Source organism: Arachis ipaensis, chromosome B06 (assembly GCF_000816755.2).
Source record: "Arachis ipaensis cultivar K30076 chromosome B06, Araip1.1, whole genome shotgun sequence".
Taxonomy (NCBI): Eukaryota; Viridiplantae; Streptophyta; class Magnoliopsida; order Fabales; family Fabaceae; genus Arachis; species Arachis ipaensis.
Window position 1 is genome coordinate 12,480,456 of NC_029790.2, and position 17,650 is coordinate 12,498,105.

The window sequence follows — 17,650 nt, forward strand, 5'->3', positions numbered from 1 at the left end:
AGGTGAAAACTCAATTTCATATTGATAATTAAAAATTATTAGATGATAATTTAATTAAATTTATTAAATTATATAATAATTTTTAAAATTAACCCTACGTAAAAATAAGGTTTAATTATTCTGCAGGTTTCTATAGTTCACCGAATTTTTAATTTGGTCCTTATACTTTTTTCTTTTCAATTGGGTCTCTATACATTATTTTTTGTTTCAATTTAGTCCCTATTAACATTAAACGTAAAAAAAATGTTAGTAAATTGTGAAATTACTTGTATACCCTTAGGGACTCAATTGAAAAGAAAAAAAGTATAGAGACATAATTGAAAATTCGGTAAAACTATAAATAATCAATGAAAGATATTCATATAATTCTTTTTATTTTGTCAATATTATTCTTTTTGCTTATTTATATACAAATTGTACCAAAAATTCCTTTTATTTGTTTGCAGCTTCTTTTTATATCATACTACAATAGCAGCCAAAATCTTGATCTCAATATAGAACATAGCGGCATAGCCTTATTAGCCATATTAGGAATTTATAGGATCACTTCTCAAATCTCAACACAGTTCAATAACTACAACATTTAATTAATGGATCGATTTTCACCCAGAATAACTCAAATTTTTGTTAAACAAATAGATAAAACATACTCAATCAACTAAAAAAAAAGAAATTATCACTATATATTTGAATGATGAGTAGAATCTACTATATTATAACAAATTTAGACAACAATGATTCAAAAAGGCAGACATGATTTACTTATACAATTCGAACAATTTCAAAACAGAACACTTATACTGATGATCTAGGTAGAATATTTGAAATTGATACTTCATTGACCAAATAATCCTTATCAAAAGCATTTGATGTTGGCTCTTCTTTGATCTTTCTTCCAACTGAAAATGCAGGATGATTAGGAATAGGAAGTGTCATTGTCTCACAACCACTGTGGATATTGTTGGCCGATCTATTGCATCTTCTTGTACACACAATAAACCAATATGTTACCTTAGATTTTCAAAACCAACTAAACTCTCAATCCACATCTATAATCTAATTATATTACAAACTCTACAAGAACATAAAATTTTCCTTCTTTTCCTCTAGATTTAGCAACAAAGGGTGTTGTGATGTATCTTCTAGTGGCTGTAAATGCTTGGCGACCAGCCAAACTGAAGTTGTTACAGTAGTGGACAGAGATATGTGACATTTTTCTCTTCCTTTTCTCTTCTAGGTAGTTCTATACTCCTTCCTCCTCTCTTACTATATATGGCAGCAAGATGCTAGTTCTCTTACTCCTTCTAGGTAGTTCTATACTCCTTCTTCCTCCTTCTAAGCAACTATGTTACATGCAATTAGAGCTACAAAGCTTTGATTCATAATCAGGTAAAAGAGAGAAGAAAACTTACCCCATTCATGGCATTATGCTCACTATCGGTCAAACCCAAGAACTCCAATTCCCTTGACAATGATCAATTCAACTCTCTCAAAGGCATTTAATCAAACACTACCTTATCTCCAATCTCACCTCTTTCCTTATTTCTAACATAATCAATTAATTACAGATAAAATACATAATCAGAACTCATAATCAAAATTTTTTAACACAATCAAAACTAATTTTAGCAAACTAAGCTTCACAACTAGATCAATTGGTTCTCCTTGTCATTCAGGATGCTGATTACCTAATCAAATAAAGTCAAATTATATACAAGCGGCAACAAAAAATAAGCATAAGCAAAATTAGAGGTATTTAACAATCAAGATTTCTCAACATTGTACTTGAAACATTAGAATCGGGAGAGGATGCCGTTTGAATACTAGTTGTTTTAAGCATAACATTTCTCCCGTTTTTAGTGTAGTGGGAGGAAGACATTATTGAGAAGAATTATTACCAACGCTGACAGAAACCCACATGTTCATTCTACTCCCGATCTTTGCAATTCAAACAAATGAAAGCCATCTGACTGTTTCCTTCCCACATGCCACCTTGTCCCTTCATCTCCTCCGATCCAACAGTTGAAAAACTAAAATAAAATTCAATCATCACCTGTTATTGCAGAACCAGTCCAGACAGCAAAATAGAGTCGAGGAGCGGCAATTCGAGGCAAGGCACCGCAAGGCACGGTGAGGCAAGGCGGGACGAGGGGATGCAATAGGCAAGATGGACAAGCGGAGCAGAATAGACCACCCAGCGACGGACGACGATGACGCCATGGAAGACGGCAGCAGAGTGCGACGGAGGAGAAATGGGAACTTAGGAGAATAAGAGTTTTCTAATTTTAGGGGACAAAATATAAAGAGTATTTATGGTATTTTAAAAAAGTAGAGGTGTTTTTAATTAGGTCTTTTAACTAAATTATGAGAATATTCGATTTTTTAATGGAATATTATGTTATTTTAAACGGTTTTATGACGGTAGGGACTAAATTGAAAAAAAATTTAATATATAGAGACTCAATTGAAAAGAAAAAAAGTATAAGGACCTAATTAAAAATTCGATGAAATTATAAGGACCTGCAGAGTAATTAAACCTAAAAATAATTATATGCAAATTTCCATCTTATTTTAAGGTGTACCTTTTTTGTTACCACGGAGAATTAGAATGAGTTTGGTGCACAACTTTTGCTTTTTGTTTTTTTAAATGCATATATATATTAATTCTAAAATTTAAACATAAGATCAGCATTAAGAAAACAAAGTTTTTAACATTTTAACTAATCTTATATTTTTTTTGTTCTACATATTTAATTATATATACTAGAAAGACACACTATAAAATAAATTTATTTAATAACTTAAAATTTATATTTTTTATACTAAACTTAAAATTTATAATGTTAACTCATCCATTACTCAACAGATGAGGTATAGCTCGGTTTGGTTAATTTAACTCGACTTTTATTATACATAATGAGTAATAACTCAATTTTATTTTATCTTAATTTTGAGCTTATAACTAACGAATTTAATTATTATCATTATTGACTTAATATTTAAAGAGAATGGATCCTCTCAATTGTTAAAAAAATTAAGAGTGTAAAGTGTGATCTATAATTCTTTATTATTCTCTCTCTTATATTTATTTTTGGTCTCACTTATAAAATTAATAGTAAAAGATCACATTTTACTCCTTCAATTGTTAAAAAAAAATGAGAGAATCCATTTCCATATTTAAAGATCATAACATCAGTTCCAATATGAATCTAAAACGGAATGTAAATGAATGAGCTTGTGTGAAGAGATCGAAGATGGTGGTAAAAGTGTCTGAAAATTGAGATAGTTTCATGTCAATTCCAAAAACAGCGAGTGAGGGTACCTGTTAAAAATTCTAATACCTAAGTTAGCAGAAGTTTTAATAAAGTAAGTGTAAAATGGATTAAAAAAAGGGGAATATTTACATGATGACATTTTCATATGAAAATGACATTGTGAACCCTTAGATGATTAATCAAACATATTTAGTCAAACATATCAACTCATCTAATGATTTACAATGCTATCTTTATGTGAAAATGTCTCATAGGAGTATCCATCTTAAAAAATGCCTAAGTGTTGGGGTATTCATAAAATTACATATATGACGTAGCCATCTTTTGATTGAAGACAACTTCAGATGGTAGTGGATAGTTAATTTCCTTATTGAGTGGTGACAATTGAAGTAACGAGGGAGAAACTCTTTCTTATTTTCCAAGTTAGGTCGGACTTGGGTGATAGTACACGTACTCAAAGTAGATCAGGTATGTTAACCCGCGTGTTTTTGAGAGATTTTTCAATGAGTTCTATCTTCTCTAACAAAATAGTTAGATGTGCATTTATTTATGAAATCTAGAATAAGGTTGAGGATTATTTCTCTCAATCTACAATGTATAAAGTGACAGATTCATTGGCAGCTCTTGGAAGCCCTCTCAAAAATATCAAAAAAAATTATTTGACTGCAAATCAATGCATTCCCAAGATAAAAAAAATGACAGATTTATTGGTAACTCTTAGAAATCCTCTCACAAATAAAGAACGTGTTAAAGCTCTTCTCGTTGGTCTCAACTGAGTATCAAATCTTGTTTACTATAGCTAATTCTAAACTTGAATCTTATTATTCTTTATGTGAAGTTGAAACTATAATCATATCACATGATGACATGTTAAAGTAATTTAGAAATCTAGAGAATCTACTACTTCCGGCTCATCTTGTTCAAAGTTCTTTCAACACTGGATGTGACAATTTTAATAAGAGAGGAAGAAGGGGCAAAATGAATAGAGGAACTCATTCCTATTTTGCATCCTTAAGACCTCAATCTCAAGTATGTGAAAGATTTGGCCACATTAATTGGCATTACTTTTATAGATTTGATCAACAAATTCTACCACCACCTAAACCATAAAATACATATTTTTTCGCTACTTTATCATAATGTGCACCATCTTTCTTAGCATCACAAGTGTTTAGATCCTCTTCAGTTCCAACACTACCAACTCTAGCCTTTTACAATCCATCTGCTTACATGATTGTTTCATCTTTAGTTGTTGATCTAGCATGGTATCCTGATATTAGTGCATCACACCATGTCACTCAAAATGTAGCAAATCTTCTTGCAAGTTTAGACTATGCTAACCCAGAATAGGTTATTATAGGCAATAGAAAAAGATTTGTCTGTCTTTCGTATTAGTAACTCTAGCTTACGTGCTTTATACAAATACATTTTTTAATTTGCAACAATTGATTCACTCTCCCAAATTACTAAGAATCTTGTTAATGTTCTAAAAGTTTGTAAAGATAATATTGTCTATTTTAAGTTTTATGTTTATATCTATTTTGTGAAATGTCAGCATTTCAAGAAGATCTTTTTCACAAACTTTTTCTAGACATGATATATACAAATTCTATAATGTTAAAGTTTTCTCCCATCTTGCTTTTAGTTCTCATCCTTGTGTGTTCACCGTAAATTTTTCAATTAATGAATTATGGAATAGGCATTTAGGCCATATTTCAACTAAGATTATACAATTGGTTATGAATTCTTATAATGTTTCTTCAACAATAAATAAACAATTTGATTTGAATAAAATTTGTGAACATTGTGTTCAAGCTAAACACCACAAATTATCTTTTTTTAGTTTATCACTATTTATTTTGCACCTTTATAGTTTATTTATTCTAATATTTAGAGACCATCATTCTATATCTCTCATCTTGGATATAAATTTCATGTTATTTTTAATTTGTTGATGTTTTTTTCTAAATATACATGTTTTTATTTATTTAATTCCAAGTCTCAAATTTTCTCTGCCTTGGTAGAATTGAGAGAAACCATTGCCACATTGTTGAAATAACTTTGGCAATACTCTCTCAAGCCTCTTTGCCTCTTACATACTGAGATGAGGCAGTTGTTACTGCCACCTATCTTATAAATACATTGCCAACACCTACTCTACATAATAAGTCCCTCTTATAAATTATTTGCTAAGCCTCTTGATTATACTTTGTTAAAGACCTTTGGCAGTGCTTGTTATCTACTACGAAGGCCTTATAATAAAAATAAATTTAATTTTAAATCACATATATAAATGTATATTTTTAGGTTATGCATTAGATCATAAAAAATTATAGGTATTTATCACCAATAAGTAAGGTGTTTATTTCAAGAGATGCTTTATTTGATAATTTTTCTTATAACGAGCTTTTCATACCACAAATTATACGAAAAAACAACAAAATACTATTTGTACTATACCTATAATTCATACTTCTCTTAACAAATTCTCTTAGGTTCTGCTAGGTAACCAATGACTTTTTTGAACAATATGTACAACGGACCTTAAAATTGGCCCAATTCAAGTAAATCACACTACATCTCCAAATTACTCACCTAAATCCTAATATAAGAATAACCATCCACACACCTAGTGAATTGAACATCCAATATATCCATTGTTCACATTGTTTAATATTTTCATTGTCTATCTATTTCTCTTTAACAAAATTTAGTAGTAATCAACAATCTATGATGAGTATTAATGATTCAACACTTTCTGTAAATGTTACTAATTCTATTGCCCTAGCTACAATAACAACTAGTCAACAAGAACTAAATTTAGATGTCACCATTCTTAATCCTTCATCATTTACAATACCTCTTAATCAAGACATTGCCTCAAGAGTTATACTGATTTCAGACATTGAGATACAACTTCATCTTTTAGAATCTGGTGCTATCTATCAAAATACAATATATGAATAGCAAGTATCTCCCCCCTCCCTCCCCTAACTAATGGCACAAGAAACTAATATCCTGTGACTACAAGGTCTAAAATAAGGAAGTTAAAACTAAATGTGAACACTATCAATTTTTCAAACACTGATGTTGTTATAGAAAATCCTCCTAAAAATGATAGTATAGTTCTATCTATACCTCACTAGTACAGTGCTTGCAAGAAGAATATAAAGGCCTTATGAGGACAATACATGAACTTTGGAACAAATCTTCTCTAATGCTAAGGTCATTGGCTATAAGTGGATTTATGCTATAAATAGACTATCAAATGGATGAACACAAAAGTATAAGATCATATTACAATCAAAATTATCTTTTTCAATGGTGGCATACAACAAATTATATACATGAGATAGTTAAAGAGATTTAAGATTAATCCTAAAATACATTTTTGCAAGTTGAATAGATCTCTCCATAAACTCAAATAAGTTTTAAAAAAGGTGGTTTCTCAAATAAGTCTCCTAAAACACATGTTAAGAACTTTAGCCACTTTTATCTGGCCAAACATATGTTATTTATATTTTTTTTTATCGAAGATAATATATTTTATTCAATGAGAAAGAAAATAAGTGTCCAAGTTATAGGACTACGACACATTAAAAAAGGGGACTTCTAAAGCCATTATTGGAACTAATAGTTTTAATAAAGGCAAACATAATTGCTAAAAGATGAAGAAAAAAATAACGTGAAAAAGAGAAAAAAAACTCAAGAATCACAGGTGCACTTCCTCCTCTGGTACGACACCGATGCGGCAAAGACGGTCAAATGCTCTCACTACTTCTGGGATTTGGTTTGATGTTCTCAAAAACAAAGAAGTTCCTTGAATTTAACACACTCCAACAAAGATTAGCAAAAAATTATTGATCCCAATTTTCCAAACCATCCCCTTCTCCAGAACGCAACATCCGTCCAGCAGATTTTGCCAGCTCTAAGATAGTAAGTGACCTATTTCAGTATTCATCAAGTCACCATATTTGAAATATTTACCTTTTAAAATTCTTGCAAAAATTGAATTTGGTTGTTTAATGATTCTCCAACACTGTTTTCTTAGTAGAGCTAGGTTTTGAGTCCTTAGGTCCCTTAAACCTAGACCACCTTCTTTCTTAGGCTGTCTCATCTTATTTCAACTTATCTTATGACTTTTTCTATGAATTTGAATCTTAAAAATTTGACTGTTTTGCTCTGTCTTGTGTAACAAAAAGGATAAACTTTATGTACACAATAAAAATAGATATGGGGTTAGAGGATCTCTTTGTCAGATTTTTCTATTTGGTTTAAAAAAATTAAACGGTTGACCTTCCACAACAATAGAATAAAAAATATTGGTCACTAGTTTCCGAACCCAATTAATCAAGCTCAAACCAAAGCCAAATTTCTCTATAATGAACCACAGAAAATGCCATTTCACTATACATATGCACTACAAGGGAGGCGCAGAATACCGGCGGTTTTCTTCTTGATTAGCGGCGGTTTTAAACCGCCGCAAAATCAAAGGCCGGCGGCTAACTGGACCGCCATGGAGATGGGCGCTGAGATTGGGTTCGGCGGCGGTTTCCAGCAACCGCTGGTATAACTGCCACTAAATCAAAATTTTGCGGCACACGATTAGAAAACTACTGCCAAATGAGACTGACACGATTTGCTCCTTGTTTACCGGCGGTTTTCAAACCAATTGAATCTAAATTTGTGGCAAAAATAACAAAATTAACTGGAAAATAAAATAATATATTTATAAAAATATTAACATAGTAAATCTCCTGCTAAGAATTGCATAGTCAAGTTTAAAAAAAATGTTTGCTTGAAATCAAAATAAGTCCAATCCTAGAATTCTATTTTTCACTCTGTCCTTCCACGAAATTCATTCATGCAATACTATTGAGTCAACAATCTGCATAAGGATAAATAACAATGTTTTAGTCTAATTAAACAAAATACTAGGGGTGTTCGCAGTGCGGTTTGGTTCGGTTTTAAGGGAAAAAGTCATCCGATCCGAATGCTTAATCTATGTGCGGTGCGGTTTGGATTGGATGAAATTTTTTTGGAAATCCGATCCGATCCGATCCGATTAGAAGCGGTTTGGATCGGTTTGGATTTGCGGTTTTTAAATAAAAAAATTAAATACATATAACAAGTCTCAATATCAAATTTTAAATAATCAACAATGACATAATAAGTCTTAACAATATCTTAAAAAGCCAACGATAACATAACAATAGAAATAAAATTATAGGTTAGTTAAAATAAATAAATAAATAATATTTTGAACATAAAATATTTATTAAATAATAATAATATATGAATAATAGAAAAATGTATAACAAATTGAACATGTTATAAGTATAATTGTAAATATAATAATAAAATAATAATATTATAGCACATTGTGCGGTTTGGATTGGATTGGATCGGTTATGAAAAGTAGATTCGAAATCTGATCCAATCCAGCGGTTTGCAAAAAATAAAATCCAATCGAATCCAAATTAGTGCGGTTTTAATCGGTTTTCGATTTGGATCGGATTGGATGAGCGGTTTAATTTGGATCGGTTTGGATTTGAACACCCCTGCAAAATACTATATGACTTTTGATACTTAGTTATAAAATACTACCAAGTTTGTATTATTATTTTTCTGTACTAACCTTGCTATTGTCAATATTTGATGGTGGTAAATTTCTCCTTGATATATACATTGGTTTTCCTGCTTCGTAAAAGCAAAACCTGGATGGCAGAATCCAACTCCAAACTCACCAAAAAAAAAACCCAAGGGAATACATTGCAGCAAGCAAAATGAATCGAAGAATTCATATAAAACTAGTATTAAAAGATGTATGTATAGTTATCAACCAGATCCATTACTACCCCTTTGCAACTCCACCCCCTCAACTATAGCTGCAATGGCACTCCCTTGTTGAGCTGCCTTCTCCATCCTAGATATGGACATTTGGTGATATCCAGCATGGCAATGACTTCACCATTTTCCACAACAGGCAGGTGCCTGAATTTACCTATTCAGTTTGAGAAATTAATTTATATCTCCCTCAACAGATTGCTTTGCATATCATGACTCCAGCAAAAAAGATGTGAGAAACTAATGAAATCCTTACTCAAATACTGCATGATCATCAAAATCAAGGATACATAGATAATAAGAAAACATACTGAGATCCACGATACGACTTACGAGGAGCAGGGAGGACTAGACCACATGACTTTAGGACAGAAAATTGATTAATTTAAGTGACAGCAAGAATTGCCAAATGGAAAAAATAGTTAATCAATTCTTCAATCATGTCTGCAAATTTTATGAAATGTTATCGGTTTGAATGCAATAAGCTATCATCCAATTCAATGGCTTAGATATGCCACTACAATGGATCATCACGTCTTACCTATTTACTATTGCTCCTACTAGACACTTCAGACATGGCTCCTAAAAGATGTAAAGAAAACAACTATGCTCACATTTAAAAAGCATAACTTATACCAACCTAACATCTAAAACAACTTCTTTTGACCAAGCAACACTACACTAGCAAATGGAACCTGACTAACTCTGGAATATGTTAATAAGTAATAACAAATACATTATACTAGTTGTCTACAGTCATTGTCAAAGTTAACATATGAAACCCTTTTCTTGTGTACAATTATTGTCAAATAGTAACCAAAATATAGATGCAAATAGTAGTGCAAATGTTAATAGATACTAGATACAAGATAGTCATTCTCATTCATATAGTCTATATCCTAGGGTGTATATTTTTTGTACTCCCATGTCAAAAATATCACACTTAATGAACAACCGAATTCCGAAACCATAAAGATGGATTACATCCTAAGTAAACAGTAACAAAATTTATACTTAGTTGAGTTAGTTCTTACTTCTGAGACAAAATCAAATGGCCATAAGAGTGTTGTACCTCAAAGTGTTCTATAAAAGGTAGAGACTTAATTGCAATTGATAATATACGATTACCATGATGAATCTAAAGGTTTATAAGAAACTAATTCATTCTAGGAATAGCAAAAAGCCAAAACCACCACAAAGATTATCCTAGTTTTGGAAACTTAAATATGGCTTTGAATGTCAGCAGCTAAGCCAGTAATAGAAATTGTGGTAGGCATCAGTAGCATTTTCTAATTTCTAGCAACTTCCTCTGGAACTTTAAGCCATTGTTTGACGCCCAATACTAAAGATAAAGAAACTATAAGGGACTAACCTTGGACCATCTTCTAAAGATCTTTGACGGCGAGTGTATCAGAAGTGACAAATATAGGAGTGTGTGTCATAACTTTGGAGATTGGCATTTGCTCTGGCAGCAGCCCCTCAGCAATAACTCTACTAGCCACATCCTATCACAGCATAAACAAGCTTTGGAAATCACATACAAAAAATAATATAAGAATAAAAACTTAACTTTGTCAATGAAATATATATGGAGAAGAGCTTTGGAGCAACTATTGAGTTGTCTCCGAGGTCAAAGGTTCAAACTTAACTTTGTCAATGTAATATATATGCAAGAAGATTACTTGATGATGTGTCCTATGCAACACTTTGCAGTTGGCGTGAATTCTTGGACATGAGAAAGGGCATTGAAAAAGGTTCTCATTCAGCTCTTCATCTCTAATATAATTACATTTATCCGTAGATAATAATAAGTATTGATAAGCAAGACCATTGTATGATTATCTTGAAATTTATTCACGAAGCCACACTCCAACAATAAAAAAGACATCATGGAGAGGTATAGATGAGGTTTTGGCCTTAACTTGGCATTCCTACCAGCTTTCTTCAATATTTCTCAAAAAATACACAAAGCACATTGATGCACCACTATTTCGTGGTACATTTTGTGATTAATTGAGTGGATTTTATCCACTATTCTCACACTTATTTATAGAATTCGCATGATTTACATTTTTCTTCCTAATTTTGTGCTATGATTGAAAATATGCTTCGTTGGCCTTAAATTTGCTATGTTTAATCCTCTCTTATTACCATTCGATACATTGATATGTGTGTTAAGTGATTTCAAGGTTTATAGGGTGGGAATGGTTTAGAGGATGGAAAGGAAACATGCAAAAGTGGAAAGAATACAAGAAACTGAAGGAATTGCTAAGCTATCCAGCCTGATCTCTTTGTACTAAATTGACCATAACTTGAGCTACAGAGGTCCAAATGAGGTGGTTCTAGTTGCGTTGGAAAGCTAACATCGGCGCTTCGCAACGATATATAATTTGCCATAGTTGCCTTGCTGTTAGGCGACGCGCACGCATGGATCACGCGTATGTGTGACCTGGCGAAAGTTCAATCCACGCGTAGGCATGGACGACGCGTACGCGTGACAGAGCGACGTGCTGGACGTATCAGAAATCACTGGGGACAATTTCTGGGCTATTTTTGACCCAGTGTTTGGCTCAGAATACACAGATTAGAGGCTACAAAGTGGGAGAATCCATTCATTCATTCATCAATTCACAATTTAGGTTTTAGATGTAGTTTCTAGAGAGAGAGAGGCTCTCTCCTCTCTCTAGGTTTTAGGATTTCTCTTAGTTTTAGGTTTATTTCTTCTCAATTCTAGGTTCAATATTCCTTTAATTTAGTTTCTCTTCTATTTTTATTTATTCTAGTACTTTGGTTTATCTATTCTTCTTGTTGATTCTCTTCTTTTCCAATTTGGTTTATGAACTCTTCATGTCAAATTTGATTTTCTATATTAATGCAATTTGAGGTATTTCAGATTTATGATTTTAATTTAGCTTTTTACATTCTTAGCTTGAATTGATTAATTGGAGACTCTTGAGTTATCAAACTCCTTTGTTGATTGATAATTAGAATTTGCTGATTGATTTGGATCCCTTTAAAGCTAGTCTTTCCTTAGGAGCTGACTAGGACTTGAGGAATCAAATTGATTAGTCCACTTGACTTTCCTTTATTTAGTAAGGGTTAACTAAGTGGGAGCAGTGAATAATTCTCATCACAATTGATAATGATAACTAGGATAGGACGTCCAGTTTTCATACCTTGCCAAGAGTTTTCTTAATTATTAATTTAATTTCTTATCATTTACATTCCTTGTTCAACCTTTCAAAAACCCAAAAAAGATACTTTTCCCATAACCAATAATAAATACACCTCCCTACAATTCCTTGAGAGACGACCCGAGGTTTAAATACTTCGGTTATTAATTTTATTGGGTTTGCTTTAGTGACAAACAAGTTTTTGTACGAAAGGATTCTTTGTTGGTTTAGAAACTATACTAGCAACGAGAACTTATTTGTGAAATTCTTTACTAGCAAAAATCCGTTAGTCAAAAATGGCGTCGTTGCCGGGGAATTGCAAATGTGTGCCTTATTATTGGTTATTGTAAATATTTGCTTTTCCTTGTTTGCTAGTTTTTGTTTGTTTAGGAATTAGTTGCTTATTTTTACTAGTTTTTTTTATTTTCTTTAGCTACTATGAACTCTTACCCCTTTGGCAATGAGTTTGGTTACAACTATGTTGCAGGAAGAGGAGATTACAATGAGAACATGCATCAAAGATGGAACAATCAAAGATGGAAGGAGCCACAAGGATTTGATCAACCCTCTTGGCAACAACCTCCACCAGCATACTATGACCAAGAGCCATTCCAAGAGGCATACCAAGATAATGGCTATGGTGAGCACCCTTTTGATTATTGTTCATACCCTGGGTCGAGTTATCCGACCTGGGATGATTGGTGATAAAGCGACTGACCTCTTTAGGTCAGGCTACCTGACCTCTTCTCAAAGAGGTCGGCCAAATCGACAGGAAAGCCCAATAAAGGGCCCAAATAGAGGAACACGACCCAAATTCAAAGGCAATCCAAGCCTATAGAGATAAAGGCGGTTCTCTTGAAGATAAGCTGACTTCACTCGAAATAAGATAAGATAAGATAAGATAACTAACTTATCTTATCAGAAAGGTCAGCCCACACTACTATAAATACACTGGAGCACCCAGGTATAACTCATACTCTAATTCTACAATAAACCTGCTTAATTCCCGTGCTAACTTAAGCATCGGAGTCTCTTGCAGGTACCCCCCACCCTCTGGTGACCAAGGATCAGAAGTGCAGCCAGTCCAGCCAGCCGGACACATCATCTTCGACCAGTACAGAAGATCTCGTCCGAGATCGACCTCTAGTTTCAGGTAACCCTCGGAACATTGACACCGTTGCTGGGGAACCTGGAAGTCATCCCAACACCATGGCGGACGACCATGACAACGACCACGATTCAGATCTAGAAAACAGAACACCGCACAAGAACGCGGATGCTACGCTAAAGGATACTCTGGAATCTAACGGGGACAAAAACTCATCAAATCCGGAGGTAATAGCAGCACTTCAAGACCGCTTAAAGCAACTTGAAAAAGAAACCCAACAACAACGAGAGGTACAGCGGCGTCGAGAATTGGAAGATAAACTAATGCAATTAAAAGCCGATCTCAAATCCAATGCTCCTCGGACTACTCCTGAGGAAAATTCACGCAAAGAACAAGATCCATTCACCAAGAAAATCATGAAAACCAAAATTCCAAAAGACTTCAAACTCCTGGATATGATTTTGTATGATGGCACCACAGATCCCAACCATCATCTCAGCAATTTCAGAAGTAGAATGTACTTCACCGATGCCTCGGACGCCGTTCGTTGCAAAGCTTTTCCAACAACTCTCACGAAGACAGCAATCAGATGGTTCAACAACCTACCTCCAAAGTCCATCTCAAACTTTGACGACCTGGCCAAAAAATTCCTAGCCAGATTCTCCATCCAGAAAGATAAGACCAAGCACGCCCCCAGTTTACTAGGGATCAAACAAGGAGATAGGGAGAGTCCCGCAACTACATGGAACGATTCAACAAAACATGCATGGACATACAAAGCTTGCCAACAGAGGCCGCCATCATGGGACTCATCAATGGCCTACGAGAAGGACCTTTTAGCCAGTCCATATCAAAGAAGTACCCTACCTCCTTAGACGAAGTATAGGAGCGAGCAGAAAAATATATCAACATGGAAGAAAATGCTCGGTTAGGAGAAACCTCAAAATCTGGGGTCCCCTACCGAGATAAAGACAAGGAATCCAAAAGGAAAGAAGATCGACAAGAAGAGAAAATAAAAAAAATACCACAATTACACTCCTCTCAGGGCATCCCTAGTCGACGTATACAAAGAAGTCTGCCATACAGAGAAAATACCCCCAGCACGGCCACTCAAAGGCAAAAGAGGAGGAGGAAACCGGAATGAATATTGCGAATATCATCGAGTGCGAGGGCACTCCACCAACGAGTGCTTCGATCTAAAGAACATCATAGAAAAATTGGTGAGGGAAGGAAAACTAGATCGGTTTCTAGCCACCCGAGATGACGACCAAAGAAAGAGACGAAGGGACGAAGATATTGGACGAACCGCGCGATCACCTCGTACACCGGAAAGACACGTCCATATGATACACGGCGGATTCGCAGGGGGAGGAATCTCCAAATCATCCCACAAAAGATATCTCAAAGAAGTATATCATGTTGAGGGAAAGGAAGAAGCAACCGACATCCCTGCAATCACATTCATTAAAGAGGACGCATCCGGTATCATCTCGGGACACGACGACCCCATGGTCATCACCATCATACTGGCAAACGCCAATCTGCACCGCACATTAGTAGACCAAGGGAGCTCCGCTGACATCCTATTCAAAACTGCCTTCAACAAGCTCGGCCTAGAAAACAAGGAGCTTAAGGCATACCTGAACAGTCTGTTTGGACTGAGAGATACCCCTGTACAACCACTAGGATACGTATCACTACATACAACCTTTGGAAAAGGGAACCAATCCAGGACGCTCAAAATAGACTAAATTGTGGTCGACGTGAGTTCAGCCTACAATGCTCTAATAGGTCGGACAACACTAAATCAACTCGGTGCAATAGTCTTGACTCCACATCTATGCATGAAATTCCCAACTACAGAGGGGATAGCCACAATAAAAGCAGATCAAAAGATGGCACGCCACTGTTGTAACGAAAGTCTAAACCTCAGAGGCAGAGGAGAAAAGTTTCACACAATTGAGCTTGGCGGAGTTCAGAGACGAGAAGAACTCCGTCCGCAGCCAGAAGGTGAGATAGAGAAGGTTCAGATCAGAGACACCTCAGACAAAACGACTAATATTGGCACGATCCTGAAAGGAGACTCAAAAGAATTACTGGTACAATTCTTACGAGATAATGTCGATCTCTTCGCATGGAAAGCCGCAGACATGCCAGGCATAGACCCCAAGCTAATGTGCCACAAGTTGGCGGTCTATCCAGGATCTCGGCCAGTACAGCAAAAACGAAGAAAACTTGGGCCAGAGCGATCCCAAGCTGTAGAAGAACAGGTACAAGCATTACTGGAGGCAGGATTCATAAGAGAGGTCAAGTACCCACTATGGCTAGCCAACGTCGTCTTGGTGAGAAAATCAAATGGGAAGTGGCGAATGTGCACCGATTACACCGATCTCAACAAAGCCTGCCCGAAAGATCCTTACCCACTCCCAAGTATCGACGCTCTAGTCGATGCTTCCTCCGGATATAGATACCTCTCATTTATGGACGCATACTCGGGATACAACCAAATCCCCATGTATCCACCAGATCAAGAAAAGACCTCATTTTTAACGCCAAAAGCGAACTACTGCTACATTGTGATGCCTTTCGGTCTCAAGAATGCGGGAGCTACTTATCAAAGGCTAATGAATAAAGTCTTCTCAGATCACATCGGGAAAATCATAGAAGTTTATGTGGACGACATGTTGATAAAGACACAAAGTGAAGAGACATTATTATCCGACCTGGCTCAAGTGTTTGACACTATAAGGAAGCATGACATGCGACTCAATCCCGCAAAATGCACCTTTGCAGTAGAAGCGGGCAAATTTTTAGGTTTCATGCTCACACAAAGAGGAATTAAAGCAAATCCGGATAAATGTCAAGCCATACTCAACATGAAGAGCCCATCCTGTGTCAAAGAAGTACAGCAACTCAACGGAAGATTGGCCGCCCTATCCAGGTTCTTAGCAGGATCAGCGATAAGATCTCTCCCCTTCTATGCTACTTTAAGGAAGGGAAAGCAGTTCGAATGGACAACAGAATGTGAACAAGCCTTCCAAGACTTCAAGGATTTCTTGGGACGACCATCTATCCTATCTCGGCCACAAAAAGGAGAACCGCTCATATTATATATCGCAGTAGAAAGCCGGGCAATAGCCTCAGCACTAGTCAGAGAAGACGAAAGTAGGAAACAACCCGTCTACTTCATTAGTAAAGCGCTACAGGGATCCTAGTTGAACTACCAGAAAATAGAAAAGTTTGCCTATACTCTCGTTCTAACATCTCGACGACTTTGCCCATACTTCCAGGCTCACACCATTAAGGTTCGAACTAACCAGCCCATAAAAGGAATATTGCAGAAAATAGATTTAGCAGGTAGAATTTTACAATGGGCAGTCGAGTTATCCGAGTTCAACCTCCAATATGAAGCTCGGACGGCCATCAAATCACAGTATCTGGCCGACTTCATCGCAGAATTCACAGATGCCCCGGAAATCCCCACAGAATGGAATCTCTATGTGGACGGTTCTTCAAATAAGACTAGAAGTAGCGCATGTGTGATAATAGAAAGCAACCAAGGAACCCAAGTTGAGCTCTCCCTTAAAAACTCAACATTTACAGCGATTCACAAGTAGTCACCTCACAGATAACAGGGAGCTACCAAGCCAAAGATCCCACCATGAAAAAGTATTTGGATAAAACCAAGGAACAACTCGGATAACTCGGGGATTATAAGATCCGCCACATACCCCACGAACAAAATGCCCGAGCTGACGCACTCTCGAAACTAGCCAGCACCAAACCAGGGGGCAACAATAGAAGCCTCATCCAGGAAATGCTACAGAACCCGTCAATCTTGGAAGAGGAAAAATTCCTAACCATAACAAGTCAGGACCAAGGATGGATGACCCCCATAATTAACTACCTCAAAACAGAAACACTCCCCACAGAAGAAAATGAGGCAAAGAGGTTAAAAAGGGAGGCACAGTACTACACTATCATAAACAACATCCTGTACAAAAGAAGGATCTCAATACCATTACTAAAATGTGTGCCGACAACAACACAAAGGAAGTGCTAGAAGAAGTACACGGCGGCATTTGCGGCAATCACCTCGGAGCACAAGCTCTCGCCAAAAAAGTACTTCGGGCGGGATTTTATTGGCCAACTCTACAGAAAGAAGCTACAGAATTTGTAAAGACATGTCCACCATGTCAGAAACATGCCAACTTTCACGTCGTCCCGCCAGAAGAGCTCATCAGTGT